The sequence below is a fragment of the Nomascus leucogenys genome, chromosome 5 (assembly GCF_006542625.1).
Source record: "Nomascus leucogenys isolate Asia chromosome 5, Asia_NLE_v1, whole genome shotgun sequence".
NCBI lineage: Eukaryota > Metazoa > Chordata > Mammalia > Primates > Hylobatidae > Nomascus > Nomascus leucogenys.
Genome location: NC_044385.1, coordinates 105,126,205 through 105,143,213, shown reverse-complemented (window position 1 = coordinate 105,143,213; position 17,009 = coordinate 105,126,205). Strand labels below are relative to the sequence as shown.

The window sequence follows — 17,009 nt, the reverse complement described above, 5'->3', positions numbered from 1 at the left end:
TACAATAATGGAGAATCATGTAAAAGTGATTATGAGGGGGGCTACTTCACATTGTTCAAGGAAGGACTCTCAGAGAAGGTGATGTTGGAGTAACACCTAAAGAGAAGGGACCATCTGTGTCACAGTCTTGGAAAAGACCGTTCTTTGCAAAAGGAAGAGCAAATGAAAGGCCCTGTAGCAGAAGTGATTGTGGTGTGTTTCAGGAGGAGAAAGGCCACTGTGGCTGGAAGGAGCCTTGCGATGAGGGAGAGAATATAAAGGCAAGAAGTTGGACAAGTAGGTAGGGGCCACATCGTGTATGGGAAGACGTGAGATGATTTAAAGCAGACAAGGACTGATTTAATTTTGTTTTAACTCTGCCTATTTTGTAGAGACTGAGAGGGCAAGAATGGAAGTAAGGAGACTATTCAGAAGAGTATCGTAGGCAGAGATGTGGCTAGTTTGCATTAGAGTGATGGTGGAGACAGGCAGATCTAAATACATTTCATAAGTAAAATTAATGGATTAAATGTGGGAGATGAGGGAAAGGGAAATCAAGAGTGGTGCCTTAGATAACCCAAGCAACAGAACGGGTGATAGTAGAGAAGGCAGAGAACAGGTTAAGGGGAGAAGGAATGGGGATGGCTAGTTTTGATAATAATAAATACAGTAAGTATGAAGTCTGTGGGATACATCTAAGTGTGATAGCAGATCACTGAATATATGAGTCTAAAACTCAGGACAGGACTGGAGAAATCTGGAGTCATGCAGGTAGTATTTAAAACGATGACATTGTGGGAAATTTCCTACGAAAAGTGTGTAGATAGGGAAGAGAAGAGGGCCTAGTACTGAGGCAGGAGGAAAACTGGGCTTTGTTGTTGAAGAACAAGTGTATGGCAAAAGAGAGGAGTTTATGAAATGCTGCAGAATGCATGAAAAAATGGAGGCAAGTAGGTAGCCCTTAGATTTAGCAAAGTAGAAGTCATTGGTAGCCTTAGCAAAATAGTTTCACTGGAGTGGAGTTGTGCAGATGGAAGTCCTATTTCGGTGTATTGGAGAGTGGGCATCATAGTATAGCGGTGAGGAGAGCTCTGGAGCAGAATGTCTGGCTTTGAAGTCGGCCTCTGCCACTTACCAGCTGTATGATATTGGGTAAGTTACTTAACTCAGGGCTTCCATTTCCTCAACTGTAAAATTGGGAAAATAATGAGTGTGTATTAAGGAAATCTTAGACTACTGTCTGGTGTGTAATTAGCATTCGGTAGTTATTAGGTGAATACAAAACTTATAAATGTTTTGGATTGAAATAGCTTTCCTTTAAGCGTTCAGTTTCATATTAGATTTACTGCCGTATCCCCCCATCTTACCTAATGAGAAGACTATAGCCACTTAGAGTGTATGCTTGTAATTTTTCTTTAGTCTTAATAAAACATATCCCATGTATCATAAAGCCTACTCTCGATGGCTGTAGCACTGCAGTCATTATGTTGTCATAAATAGGGCACTGCTAGTAGAGCCTAGACAGTGGGAATTGTAATTGGTCCTTTTCTAATGGGTGTAGCTGTGGTAAAATTGAGCCCTTATCCAAGTTCTTGTCCTTTTAATTGCATTTCAGGTGGATTCTTTTGTATGATGACTTATAAAAGCTGATCCCAATTATGGATCAGTGGTTTCTAACGTTGGTTTTGTGAAATGTTATGATCTGTTATCTAAAAGGATTTTTTTTTTTTTTTTTGCTTTAACATTGTAATTACCAAACTACCTCTGTTTGAGGGAGGAACATACAGAGAACCAAGGGTAAGCTGTAACTTGAAACTTACATAAAACTTTTTAGTTACCTGTGCTGGTTAAATACTTCATGGTTTTGGACTTACTCCACATTTTGAATGTGTTAATTCAGCAAACATTTTAAGAGTACTTAACCTACTCTGTGCTAAGCAGTGTGCAAGATATTGGGGAAATAGTAGGTAACAAGACATGAAATGACTCTTCATTTTATTTACCATTTAGCAGGAAAGATAGGTGTTGAAGTCTGGGAACGTCAGGAAACACTTCCCTGGTGTAATGTTTATCTCAGCTTGGAAGGATGAAGAACACTTTGTTGGGGCAAAAGGATGGGATCGGAGACCTGTGAAAGCATTGTTGGTTTGGTGAACAGATTGTATGGAGGTCCTAAAAATGGACAAAAAAAGATGTGTTGGAGGAATTGAAAGAAATAGAAAGAAGCAAGGGAGAAGAATGGCAGTGGAAAGCTCCAGAGAAAGGAGCCAGATCACACAGGACTTTGTTGAGTCATGTTTAAGACTTTGGATGTTATTGAAGGATAGTGGGAAGCCAGTGAAGGGTTTTAGGGCAAGAGGGTTTTCAGATGGATGTTTTAAACAAAAAAAAGCCTGGCTGTGTTTTCGCGTGAAATAGAAGTCTGCATATATGTATTTTACTGTTTCATAACTTCTGTACATGTATCAGGGTTCTGAGTTTCATAAATTATTGAAAATAATTTTCAATGTCTTTCATAAATTGAGAATTTTGAACTTTATTAAAATTGTCATCTTGAAATGCTTAAGATTGATGTTTTGTTATCTCAAAGATTTGCTTAGTCATACTTGCCAATAATATGAAGCTAAATGTTAGTCTTTTTTCTAACATTTCGTTTTGAAGATAAGAAGTCCTGAAAAAAAATTAAGCTCTTTTGTTGTAGTAAACTTTTAAACAAACAAAAAAAGAAAATACTTTCTACTGTATTTAAAACTTTTAAGTGGACTTACACATCAAAGTCATGTTTTTTTTTTTTTTTTCTGAAGAGACACCTAAACATCTAATGAAACTTTAATTTTTTTCTTTTTTTTGTATTTTTAGTAGAGACGGGGTTTCACCGTGGTCTCGATCTCCTGACCTCGTGATCCGCCCGCCTCGGCCTCCCAAAGTGCTGGGATTACAAGCGTGAGCCACCGCGCCCGGCGAAACTTTAATTTTTTAGAAAATAAAATTGAGGGGCAGATGGATGTAATGACGTACTCAGGTTTTGTGAGTTGAGTAGTAAAGAACAAAATGCCTAGTGTTGTGCTTCTGCCACTGTGTGGTGCTGTGGAGAAAGTGTGTGGTGGAAGGAAGATCTCTGTGTCCAGATCAGTATTCAAATCTCACTTCTGCTGTTTATTAGCTGTCTAGGCAAAGGAACCTCCTCTTTCCTTATTGGTATAATAGGAAGAATTACACTATTTCCATCTATAGTTGAAAGGGTTGAATGAGACACATATTTGTGAGCCTTGCCCTTCCCCTCCTTTCTTAGATATTGGTTGATTAAACACAGATAGGCTACATTACTACTATTGCTACTGTTAGAATTATCACCAACACTCCTGCTGTGGCCACCACCTAAACTGTATGCATTGTTGTTAAACATTTTGTATTATTGTACTTACAAGTTTTATGAGGTAAGCATTGTTATCTCTCCATTTTGCAGGTGATGATACTGAGGTACTGAAGCATGAAGTTACTTGCCCACAGTGATTTAAACTAAGGCTTTTTGACTCTAGAGCTGTGTGCATATTCTTAATTTACTACTACACAATGCAGCATCCTAGTGTTTTCTGTTACTGTATATACTTTTTTACTATGACATTTTCATAGTATTGGCTACTATTGTAAAAGAACAAAATTCTAAAGCATCGTGGTTATCAGTGCTTTAGATTAAGAAATAAACATCTTTGGAGTTTTTGTAGTATTTTTCCCTTCACCTGTACTTGTTACTACACCTTTCTCACCACATTAAAATTTATTTTTGTTCCTGTCTGATAGGAAGACTTATTCTTTTGGGTTTGCTAAATGATCTTTTTGCTCCTGAACTTTTGAGTATTTCTGCTTCCTTTGACCTTTCCCTTTTAGTTGGCTTCTTTTGGCATAGTAAGTCCATTTCCCATTCCTTAGGAAAAACTCAGCAATAATAACAAAAAACAGAACAAAAAATAAAATGCTTCTAGTCACTTTCTTGCTAGCTTTCTGTTCCTGTCGCTGGTAAATCTTGAAGTAGTAGTCAGACTTTTAATTTTTTGTTAATTTGCCCTCAGCCATTTACTTCTTAATGTCTTGGAATAGAATTTCTTCGTTGTAATATAATTACAACCAAAATTGCTTACCTCAGTGTTACCAATCAATTTATATTTACTGCCTAAAGTTTTATATTTTTTGCCCTATGCGTGTATAACATCAGTGTTGATGCCACCTTTTTAACTTACTTGCCTTGAATCCTAATGTGTTGGTTCCTTTTCTTAAATCAGTCTTACCCTCTTTCGTTCCTTTTCTTCAGATTCTAATTGTATTGTTCAATGTTGTTACATTGACTTTTTTTCTTCATCCATTTTTTACTTCTGACATTTCATTAATTTACTGCTAAGATTTGAATGTTTGTCTTCTCCAGAATTCATGTTGAAATTTAATTGCGTTAAGTATTAAGAGGTGATTAGGTCACGAGGGCTCTGCCTTTGTTGATTGGATTAATGCCTTTATAAAAGGTTAGGTTTTGCTCTGCCCCTCTGACTTCTGCTGTGGGAGACCTGTGACTTCTGCCATGGGAGGAACTCCGGAGGATGCAGTGTTCAAGGTCTATCTTGGAATCAGAATTGCCAAACCTGCCAATACCTTGATATGGGACTTCCCAGCCTCCAGAACTGTGAGCCAATAAATTTCTTTATAAATTACCCGTCTTGTGGTATTCTGTTATAGCAGCACAAACGGACTAAGACCTTTCCCATGAATGGTTTTCTTTGTAATCCATGCCAATGGTTCTTAAAAACTTTTTTTTGGAGTGTATATTGTAGATCCTTTAAAGTCTGATTAAAGACTGCCTCCCTCGGATTTACAAATACATACACATTTGCATTGAATTTCAGAGCTTTTCACTCTGAGCTTGTTAATGGATTCCAAACTAGAACCTCTACTCTGCATTTATTTTCACACAAGTATGTTTAGACTTAACCACTCTTCACAGTCTTAAGCTTTTATCTCTAATTGCTGGCTGTATATCTGCTTGGATCGCTCATCTAAACTTCAAACTAATTTCTGAAAAGAAGTGTTTTCTGGATTCACTTATTTTAATTTCATTTCTCCACATTATGCTGGCTTGAAATTTTTTGGCTTCTCCTCCCTCCCATTCACTTAGTCATGAGGTTCTGTCAATAATCTTTACTGACATTGCTTAGTAGGGGGCTCACACTCCGTATATAAATGATTGCAGTTTGCTTCCTAACAAATCTGTTTTTATCTCTAGGCGTTTCTCCCTTCCAGTTCTTCTGACATGGATGCCCAGCCTTGTTTGTATCCCATTGCTTGATCAAAACCTTCAGCATTCCCAGATAATAAATTGCATACTTTTTAGCTTGCCTTTAAGAAAGCTAATGATTTGCTTTAAATTACCTTTCCATTTATATCTTTCTACTTTTTATATGAGTCTTAATTTCGCAAAGCTGAACTTTCGTGATTCACTGTCATGTTATTTTTATTGTTTCTTTTTTCTGAACATTAGTTGTAGGCACCATTTATTGAGTGCTTACTATTAATATATGCTAATCATTATACATTCATTGTGTGCAAGATAGGTATTAGGAAGATGAAATAGCATACTTTATTCATAGCTAGTAAGTGATGGAGACAGGATCCAAAAGAAGACATTTCGATTCCAGAGCCTCATTGTATTATGGTGTACTGTCTTTATATCCTTTCTTTATGTCGAAGTCAAAGATCAAGTGTGATTCCAGTTCTTCCAGAAAGCTGTCTATGATCTATCCAGCTGGATGAAGCGACTCCTTCCACCATGACTCCTCTCTCTCAGCACTGGTTTCAGTTGTCATGACACTCATCACTTGTGCATTAAATTATTTAGTCGTGTTATTTTAGCTTTATTATTAGAGTCTCAGGCCCTTGAAAGCAGACTCCAACTCTTAAGATTTAACTATATTCCGGTTCATTATATACATTATCTAACACAATGCTTTGTGTGTAGTATATACCTGATTATTAAATGCGTTAGTTGAAATTTCAAGTTTGTGTACCTAAAGCCAAGGGAAGAGGCAATAATTTGGGTAAAATTATATAGAATCTACCCTACTTCAGAACAGCAGATATGTGAGCTATTTGAAGATTAAGTAGTCTTTGGGTCTACTTCTTTCCATTTTTACTCCTAGCATCTTCAGTTTAGGTAAAGCTTAAGTTTAGTTCAGATTTTTTTTTTTCTTTGAGAGGGAAAGGTCATTGAAATATATTAATATTTACTTGTTAAAGTATTATTGAATGTTGCTATGTGCAAGATTGCTGTCTCCATAGAACTGCACATAAAAGAATTATAGTAATTCTAACCTGATGAATTTTATAGCTAGTAGAAGAGTTAATAGTCTATAATTATTGGTTAAAACACTTTTCTTTATTTCTTTATCCCTTTAACGTGTGATGAATTGACTTTCATAATCACATTTTGCTGCTGCACTCTTACTTGGCCTTTCCATCTGAATGCTGAGTGGTTAAAATGCATTTAGCACTTTTTTTCTGTATGTTTTAGCACTTCCTTATCTTTGGCTGACAGTGCTTCTCAAAATTATTTTACATGCCTAAACCAAGAGATAGGGACTGTATTATGAGCAAAATGTAAAATATTCCCATGTTAGGTATGTACATAACCTAAGCTTGAGAATGACTGACTGAAGCTTGAGCTAAATAGCTGGTAAGATTTTTTCCCTCTTCTTGCTTCCTTTGTGCCAGAGAAAAGGATGAATGAGAGAAATGAATGAATGGTAAGCTGTTCCTACTAGACTTACTCATTACTCTCCTACTACCTTATTTCTGTGGAAAAAGTCTTTTCAATTTACATGCAGTAACTTTGAAATAGGTAAAAGTTTATTTTTAACTAGAGTTTTATTTAGTATCTTTTATATGTGTATTAAATAACGGAGTAAGTTCAAGATCTGTTACTTAGTGATTCTTCTTGAGATATTTTACCTATATAGAAGCATTTCTTTTGTTATTTTTTCTGCGACGCTTTACAAGTGCTTTTAAAATTTTGATTTTCTGATTTTTATTGTTAGTATATAGAAATATATTTGTATATTGACCTTGAATTCTGAAATTTTACTAAGTGTACTTATTCTAGTAGCTATTTTATAGATTCTACGGAATTTTCTTGTACCAATCTCATCATCTATGAGTAATGACAATTTTCTGATGTTTATACCTTCATTTCTTTTTTTTTTTTTTTTTGAGATGGAGTCTGACTTTGTTGCCCAGGCTGGATTGCAGTGGCGTGATCTCAGCTCACTGCAGCCTCCGCCTCCCGGGTTCAAGCGATTCTCCTGCCTCTGTCTCCCGAGTAGCTGAGACTACAGGCACGTGCCACCACACCCGGCTAATTTTTTTTTTTTAATTTTTAGTAGAGACAACAGGGTTTCATCGTGTTAGCCAGGATGGTCTTGATCTCCTGACCTCATGATCCACCTGCCTCGACCTCCCAATACACCTTCATTCCTTATTATGCTGGCTAGAAGCAGTAGTACAATGTTGAAGTGGTAAGAGTGGATGTCCATGTCTTGTTTCCAGTCTAAAGGGAAAGAGATTAAATGTTTCAGTATTACTGATACTGGCTCTAGGTTTTTAGTAACTGCCTTTTACCAGATTGAGAATTTTTTTCTTAATTTGCTTAATAATTTTGTCATAAAAGGTTATTGTTGACTTGGCTAACTTCTTCTTTTTATTTTTTTTGAGACAGTCTGATTCTGTCACCCAGGTTGGAGTGCAGTGGTGCGATCTCGACTCACTGCAACCTCCACCTCTCAGGTTCAAATGATTCTCAGGCCTCAGCCACCTGAGCAGATGGGACTGCAGGTGTGCACCACCACCCTTGGCTAATTTTTCGTATTTTTAGTAGAGGTGGGGTTTCACCGTGTTGGCCAGGCTGGTCCTGAACTCCTGACCTCAGGTGATCTGCCCGCCTCAGCCTCCCAAAGTGCTAGGATTACTGGCATAAGCCATTGTGCCTGGCCAGTTCTTTTCCTCCATCCGTTGAGATGATCATACAGATTTTTCTGTTAATATGGTGTATTACATGGATTGATTTTCAAATATTAAGCCAATCTTGTATTCCTGAGATAAACCAGGCTTGGTCATGTTGTATGGTGCTAGATTTGATAATATTAAAACAAGTGGAAGTATTCTATCCTCTTTTTCTGCAAAAATTTATTTAGGGTTAGTACTATTTTTTTTTCCTTAAAATTTTTGGGATCCTTCACCAGTGAAGCCATCTGGGACTGAGATTTTTGTTGTGAGGATTTTTTGCATATAAAATCAATGTCTTTAATAGGTATAGGGCTGTGTAGGTATTTCTGTTTCTTCTTGTGTCACTCTTGACAATTTATGATATTCAAGGATTTTTCTGAAGTTGCCAGATTTATTGACATAAAGTTACTTGCATTGTAACCTTACTGTTCGTTTAATAACTAGGATTTATTGTGATGCTTCCTTTCCCCTTTTTAATTATACCTTTGGTTGCTCTTTTATTTTCTTAATCAATTTTGCTATTAGTTTTTCAGTTTTATTCAGCTTATTAAAGAACAATGTTAACTTTTTTTTTCTATTTTCTATTTCAGTGTTTTATTTTTATGATTCCCTTTTAAAACACTTTGGGTTTAATTTGCTGTCCTTTTCCTCTTTCTTAAAGTGGAACCTAGGTCGTTGGTTTTGCACCTTTCTTTCAGCTGTTTTATGATATTGTTCCATTGCCACTGTCCTCTGTTGTTTCTGGTGAGAAATCTGCTGTCATTTGAGTCTTTGTCCTCCTGAATGTAATGTGTCTATTTTCCCCCTTTGACTACCTTTAAGATTCAATTCCTTTTATTTGGTCAGCAGTTTGACTATGATAGGCTTGTCTGTCTGTGTTTATGTGTTTTATCCTTCTTAGATTTGCCAATTTGGATCTGTGTTTTGGGTCTTAAATCAGTTTTGGAAAGTTCATGGTCACTATGTCTTCAAAATTTTTCTGCCCCATTTTTCTTTCCTCTTTTTCTGAGACTTTATATTTAGTTCCTTGTATGTTAGATTATTTGATATTATCCTGAAAATCTCATGTATGTTTTAAAAAATTACTTTTGTCCCTTTGCTTTTGATTTGGATATTTTTTATTTTCCGTTTTGTTTGTTTGTTTGTTTGTTTAGAGACAGTGCCTCGCTCTGTTGCCCAAGCTGGAGTGCAGTGGCATGACTATAGCTCATTGCTGACTTGACCTCCTGGGCTCAAGGGATTCTTTTGCCTCAGTAGCTGGGATGGCAGTCACACACCACCACACCCAGCTAATTTTTTAATTTAATTTAAATTTTTTTTTGTAGAGATGGGGTCTCACTATGTTAACTAGACTTGTCTTGAACTTCTGGTGTCAAGTAATCCTCCCACTTCAGCTTCCCAAAGTGCTGGGATTATAGATACGAACCTCTTCCTGTTTTCAAGTTCACTATTGTTTTTCCTTTACCGTTTCCAGTCTGCGAAGGAGAGTTATTTCTGATTGAAATTTTTTATTTCTAGATTTTCCCATTTGGCTCTTTTTAATAGTTGCTGTGTATTCACTGAAGTTTCCCACCTCTCCATGCATGTTGTCCACATTTTCCAGTAAATTCTTTAGCATTTTTATCATTATTGTGAAGTCCCTGTCTAATCTATTATCTGAGCAGTCTCTGAGTGTGTTTCCATTGACTGTTTCGTCTCATGTAGATCACATTTTCTTACCATTTTGTGTTCCCTTTAGTTGGTTTTATGCTAGATCTTTTGTGTAAAAGGACTGTAGAGACTGAAGTAAATAAGATTTATTTTCAGTAAGGGGCATGCCTTTTTTTTGTTAGGCCACTTGAGTGGAGGCTAAGTCAGTTGCCCTGTAGTCTAATTGGTTCTGGGCTTTGTAACAACTTTCATTTGATTCAGTTCACCATTGGCTTCAAATTCTTTGAAGGCAGAATGAGAATTTTCCCTTTGGGGCTGGGTGCCGTGGCTCACACCTGTAATCCCAGCACTTTGGGAGGCCAAGGTGGACGGATCACCTGACATCAGAGGTTCAAGACCAGCCTGGCCAATGTGGTGAAACCCTGTCCGAACTAAAAATACAAAAATTAGCTGGATGTTGTGATGGGTGCCTGTAATCCCAGCTACTCAGGAGGTTGAGGCAGGAGAATCGCTTGAACCCAGGAGGCGAAGGTTGCAGTGAGCCAAGATGGTGCCACTGCACTCCAGCCTGGGCAACAGAACGAGACTGTCAAAAATAAAAATAAAATAAAATTTAGCTAATTGCCACAAGGGGGCTGGACTTCCTTTCGTTCAAATATGACCTTGAAGATCTTGATGCATGTTGAGAAAGGCATGGAATAGAGAAATGGATGCTACAGTAGGAAGTTGGGAGGAAGCGAGAGAAATACTCATGGAAAGCCTTTACATGCTTCCAAAAATGGCACTTTGATTCCAGAGGGCAACGTTTGTTTGCCCTCTTGACAGAAAGTAGTAATCTCTAGAGGACTTCGGGCTTGAGGTAAGGACTCGCAAATGGCAAAAGAATTTCTCTTCCTACCAAAGGAGTGCTAACTCAAAAAGCAAGTAGGTGGAATCATTAAAGGGCCAGAGTGAGCCCCTATGGAGGTTGACAAACTGCTTCAAAAGCCACCAGAAAACTCAGCCATGGGGCTGGAATGGAAAGCATATGGTAAGTCATAAGGAGCTGGCAGAGCCGCAGTTCCAGTTAGTGTTTGTCCCAGCAATGTGCCAGCAAACAGGGGAAGGGTTGGAGGTCATTTGAGCTGGTAGGGTAAGAACAAGTATAAATCTCAGGGGATATCTGCGGGGGATCCCTGGTCTTTGCTACTGTGTAAACACAGTAAAAAGCCGCAGGCGCACAAATAATAGGAAGTGTGTGTTTAAGAAGTCACGTGGCATGTAGAGTGAAAACAGGGAAGCAGACTTGCCCCCAAGGTGAACAGTCCAGCAGGTGCACAAAGCCATTTCAGAACATACACAGAAAAAAAGAATAGGCAGTGCAGCTTCTTGGAGAAAAGCTGATTTTAGTTGAAAAAAACAGAAAACCCCAAGCGCTACACGGTTTTAGGCTTTAGCCCTATCATTCTCGTGAGCCTCCTGTCCAGGAGGGCCATTAGTGCCTCAGTTCTACTCGGTGCAGACCCCAAGGTCCTTCCCACCCCCACAAGGTGATCTCAGTGGTCAGACGGGGGGAGGAGAGCCACTTGTGACCAAGAGGAATTGTTCTGAGGGTTGGTTAGTATGCCAGACAGCGAATGGGAGAAGAAAACTGTATGGAGGTTGAATGTCTCCAGCCGAAGACGGCACTGTGTACGGGTCTCTTACAAGTAGGGAATGTACCCAAGTCACGCAGCACCGATGTATGTTACCTGCGGCAAATCCATGTGGGTCTGCAGCAGCGTCACTTCTTGTCTCCTCAGAAGAAAGAATTCGACCGAGGAGACATAAGGCAGAAGGAGAAACTGAGGCAAGTTTTAGCGCAGGAGTGAATGTTTATTAAAATGCTTTACAGCAAGAATGAAAGGAGGTAAAGTACACTTGGAAGAGAGCCAAGTGGGCAGCTTGAGCGATCAGATGCCCCTGGTTCCAGGTTTTTGAATTGCTGGGGAGATATTTGTTCTTAACTCCTACCTCCTGCCTTTATGACTTTTGGAACTGTTTCAGCATTGTTGCTCCTTTCCTTGTCTTTTGAATGGTAACCTACCCAAGAATGCCTCAGAGGGGTTTCACTCAGCCCTTGTGCTCTACCCTCATACTTTGTTAGCTGGAAGCTAGTAGTTCCTTGGTGATCTCTTCTGGTTCTTCCTTGCTCCCAGAATTACTCATGAGTCTTTGTTAGTAAGTGTTGATGAGTGGCTGTAGACTCACTTTGTGGCTTGTGGTACTTCTGATTCTAATCTCTCGACAGCATGTTTATATGACTGCTAAAAGATGATTTAAAGTTTCGCTGGTTTCTCTTTATCTCCATCTATGGAGTCAGATTTTTCTTCCTGACTTTCCACCAGGAATGAGAGTAAACATGGGTTTCTTTGCTCTTCTGAAGAGTTTGTCACTTTCTAGAATATAGTTAGTTCATTTATGGATTTTTTTTTTTTTTTGGTCTCCTCAAGCTCTTTGGGTTTTAAAAAATATTGCAGTTTTGTAGTTAAAGTGGCTTGTTTTTTGTTGTTGGGGTGAGAGCAGTGGTGTCTTGTGATGTTCCACATCCAGCCTGAGGTGGGATGGCTAACGTAGTTTGAATGTGCATTTGTTTTATAAAAGTTAGGTTGAAAAATTTTTCCTATGTTTATGTATATATATAAATATATATAAATTATATATGGATAACATATTTTACATATTAAATATGTTTATATATAATATATAATGTAATTATATAACTAATATATTAGAATATGTATGATTTATGATGTAACCATTACTTACATATAATACATAATACTTATATAGTTATTGTATATAATGCTCCAGAGATTGATTTAATAATTTAAGAAAATAACCTTTTTTCCCTAAAAAGTAATGGTTACATCATAAATATATGATGTAATTACTGTTATACAATTAATTATATATAATAAATATACATATATTATATATAATTTATATATAATTATATAATAAATAATTATGTATTATTGTATAATATATAATTGTATATTGTATGTTACATATTATATATTTTTTCCTGTTAATTGTTCATACACTCCCTAGTTTTTCTGATACATTGTTGATTTCTTAAAAAGTTGATTTGTAGGAGCTTTTCATGTATTAGGGAAATTGTGATATGAGCTGCAACTTTCTCTTTCCCATACTGACATTTATGTTTTGATTCTGCTTGTGGTAATTTTTCTAATACAGAAATGCTTCGGCTGGTTGCGGTGGCTCACACCTGTAATCTCAGCACTTTGGGAGGCTGAGGTGGGTGGATCATTTGAGTTCAAGAGTTCGAGACCAGCCTGGCCAACATGGTGAAACCATGTCTCTACTAAAAATGTAAAAATTAGCCTCGTGTTGTGGTGGGCGCCTGTAATCCCAGCTACGTGGGAAGCTGAAGCAGGAGAATCGCTTGAACCCGGAGAATCGCTTGAACCCAGGAGGAGGTGGTTGCAGTGACGCTGGATGGCGCCACTGCACTCCAGCCTGAGCTACAGAACAAGACCATCTCAAAAACACACACACACAAAAAGAAATGCTTCATTTTATGTAGTTGAATTTATCCTTTATTTCATGGGGTTTGGATTTTCTATTGTAGTCATAGTCAGAAAAACTTTCCCTATTTTGAGATGAAGTTACTGCCAGTGATACTATAGTAAAAGCTATCACTAGTTGTGCTTACTGTATGCCAGCGTACTGATTGGCTTACCAGTCAGTTAATGAACTCTACTTGACAATATGCATGCTACAAATCATACTGTGACTTACCACGAGAAGTCAGTGAGGCAAAATGGAAACCAGTCACTGTATTTTCTCAAGTAGTATCATCCATGTCCTTTATGATCTTATTTTTAAAGAAAATCCAGGTATGAAGTATGGATATAGCCTTATTTATGTGTTTTTATTCGGATGCACACAAAGTTATCTCTATAAAACTTGACTGCATAGTCCATGTTTTCCCAGGGATTTGAGATGCAACCTTAAATAGATACTAAGTTCTTATATGTATTTGGGTTTATTCTAGACTTTTTATATATTGATCTACATCTTTTACACTATTCTCTTATTTTTGGTGATAAAAGGCTAGTCCCCTGTCAATAATGTTCATTTTTAGAATTTTCCTACCTGGTTTTCCTTGACTGCCCTTGCCCTACAACTTTATTTTGAAAATTTTGAATATACAGAAAAGTTGAAAGAATTTTACAGTGACATACCCGTCATTGAGATTCTACCATTAACATTTTAGTGTGCTTGTCACTATTATCCTTTGGTTCATTTCAGAGTAAATCGCAGATGTCAGTGCACTTACCCTTAAAGCATGCATACCATGCTTTACTTCAGTATTTTAGTTTTATTTTAATTTCAGAATATAGATACAATCAAGTGCACAGATCTTAAGTGTACTATTTTATAGTTTTGACAAGTGTATACATTTTTGTAACCCAGACACCTGTTAAGATAACATTACCCTTGCCCTGGAAAATTTGCTCATTTCTTTTCTCATGCCCCCACCTACCTCTAGAAGAAAGCAGTGTTCTGCTTTTTTTACACTATGTATTAGTATTGCCTGTTGTAGAACTTTTCTGTCAGTGGAATCAGTATTATTTTAAGCAAGGCTTTAATGTGCCTGAGATTTATCCATATTATTGCATATATCTGTAGTTTGCTTCTTTGTATTGCTGAGTAGTATTCTGTTGTCAGAATCATGGTATATACAGTAGTTAACAATAATAATGCTCTCATTTTTAGGCTGGGTTAATTTAACACAATTTCTTAAGTCTTATTAATTGAAGATAGTACATGATGGTTCTAATAAAAATTTAAACCGTGTAGAAATAGAAACCAAAAATGAGTCTTCTTATTCCTTTCTGATTCTCATATATAAACTTGTAAACATATATCTGTAAAAATATACATGTGCCACCTATTGATGAATATACATAACTTTTTTTCATAGATAGAATCATTTATATGTTGCTACTACCACTAGTATTTCCAGTAATACTGCACATCATCCCATAAAAGTATACTGTTAGGTAGATTCCTATTCTTTCCAGTGGTTCAATAGAATTCCATTATGTGAGTGTATTGCACTTTGTTTAAATAGTGCTTTATTTATGATGTAATCATTACTTTTTAGGGGAAAAAAGCTTATTTTCTTGAATTATTTAATTCCTGTATGTAGTCAAAAGAAGGAAAACTTACCAAAAGACTTTGACTTGAAAAGCAAAATCTTCTTTACGTTTCCCATCCTTGAACTTTTACTGTTAATATGTAGTTTTTATGCTGTTACAATGGCTGAAATCCAGTGTTTTTGCATGACCAAATCATCTATGGCCATACCACTCTGAACACTCCTGATCTCGTCTAACTTGGAAGGCAAGCAGGATTAGGCTTGGTTAGTACGTGGATGAGAGACTATAGTTTATGTAACCATTCTGTTCTTATTTGTCATTTAGGTTGTTTGCTTTTTTCTTTGGCTTTCCAAATAACTATTTTTTTCCCTTTTCTTTTTTTCTTTAACAACGCAACTGGTACACTGTTTTTGACTTTTTAAATAACTCTGCAGTGAACATCTTCCTCTATGTGTATGTTTGCTTTATTCTCATTAGTAGAAGTTATTTTCTAGAAGTCAGCTAATGCTGCTATTGGAGGCTTAGTATTAAGTATACTTTCTTGGTTTAAATCCAGTACTTCAGAGGAACTTGTTTTATGATGTTATGTATTGCATTATAAGTAATTCCTCATTTTGTTTTTTGTCTCAAAGAGCCATTTAAAAAGAAGTTACGGGAGATAGTGTGTCAATGTAAATTCTAGCCTACTTTTGAGTTCTGTATATCTCTGTTCCATACATTCTGCAATTATTTATTTTCCGTTTTACAGGCAATTTAAAAGTTGATAAAAAAATTTATAGAATCTTAAATGAAGTCACTTATAAATGAAAAGTGTTTGAATGATTACAGATTCCACATAGCATTAATATATACTTCAGCCGGTCATTTATTTGTTGCTCCTTGTAATAGTTATAAATGCAATAACAGGTACTTTGAGGCCTATAACTTGTGATCTTTTTTGGACATATTTTGTAAGAAATTGTCATTGTGACGTTTCTTACATGTTACTATTACTTTCTTTAATGATCTCAAGTGCTTATCTTACTTTTTTAAAAAGTTTAATTTTTTATAGTAGCAAGCAGACTGTGAAATAGGTAGACCTTATTTTGAAAACTGCTTTATAAACTTGCAGTTACCAGTCTCTAAAGTTATTAATGTACTTTCCTAAATTGAATCGTGTGAAGTTTGGATGCCTGTGATGACATTAAACACCCAAATGGGAGGAACAGTTAAGTTCTGTGAGAATACATGAAGTTTGGAGGAATCGTGAGTATACGTTGTGATTAGGAAAAGGCTCTTGAATCCACCTAGCCTCTGTGGGTTTCAGATGTAGAGAAAGTTTTATTGCCATACTGAAGTGATCGGACAATTTTGGAGCTGTATTATGAGATGTGGGGAAGGTTAAAACAGGAGTTACTTGATCCAGTCTTTTTTTAAGAATGTTGCTTGCTGGGCACAGTGGATCACGCCTATAATCCCAGCACTTTGGGAGGCCCAAGTGGGTGGATCACCTGAGGTCAGAAGTTTGAGACCAGCCTGGCCAACATGGTGAAACCCCATCTCTACTTAAAATACAAAAATTAGCTGGACGTGGTGGTACATGCCTGTAATCCCAGCTACTGGGGAGGCTGAGGCAGGAGAATTGCTTGAACTCGGGAGGCAGAGGTTGCAGTCAGCCGAGATCGCCACTGCACTCCAGTTTATGGCATGTAGAGGTTTGATTAGATAAAACGTTTTGAAGACAAAGGAAGACTAGTTAGCTATTTCTTAGTCTAGTTTAAGAGTGAGTTGTGAAATGCCTGAATTTAGATTGCTATAATGTTGGTAATTAGAAGCTCCTTCTCAATACATTGTGATTTGTTCTAGGGAAAAGGCAGGCATAGTTATCTGTAATACCAATGGGAGAAAGAGGCAAACATACCAGTAGTTGCTATGTAACAGTGGTAGAAACAATGTACAGATATATAGGTCTGGCAGTTTAGGAGAAATACACAAAATGTTTCTATTAAGTAGAATTTATTTATCCCTTCTAAGGGCTCAAAATTTGGTCATGAGTGCTGAGGAAATGGGATTCTGTGACTCTTTAGAAAGACATAAAGAAAAAAAATTGAAGATTCTAATGCTATGTACTAAATTATTTTGAAATTCAGTTAACTAAAAGTTACTGGGAATGGGAAGGGAGAAAGAGTGCAAGGTGGTGAAAGCTTAATC

At 36.8% G+C, this 17,009-nt stretch overlaps 1 protein-coding gene across 18 annotated transcripts in view; it reads left to right on the top strand.

Annotated features, from left to right (window-relative positions):
- RBM26 (RNA binding motif protein 26) overlaps nucleotides 1-17,009 on the top strand; it is an 87,536-nt gene that overhangs the window by 1,506 nt on the left and 69,021 nt on the right. The gene's annotated exons all lie outside the window — the stretch shown is intronic.